Source organism: Lucilia cuprina, chromosome 2, assembly GCF_022045245.1.
Source record: "Lucilia cuprina isolate Lc7/37 chromosome 2, ASM2204524v1, whole genome shotgun sequence".
NCBI lineage: Eukaryota > Metazoa > Arthropoda > Insecta > Diptera > Calliphoridae > Lucilia > Lucilia cuprina.
Window position 1 is genome coordinate 65,649,775 of NC_060950.1, and position 255 is coordinate 65,650,029.

Genomic DNA, 255 nt, shown 5'->3' on the forward strand with positions numbered 1-255 from the left:
GTTCAGTTCTAGTTCAGTTCTAGTTCAGTTCTAGTTCAGTTCTAGTTCAGTTCTAGTTCAGTTCTAGTTCAGTTCTAGTTCAGTTCTAGTTTAGTTGTAGTTCAGTTGTAGTTCAGTTCTAGTTCAGTTCTAGTTCAGTTGTAGTTCAGTTCTTCATTTCTAATTTACTTCTGGTTCACTTCTATTTCAGGTCTAATTTGAGCAAATTAAATAAATAGTTATAACAAATGTGCGTATTCATTCTTCAATCTCAAT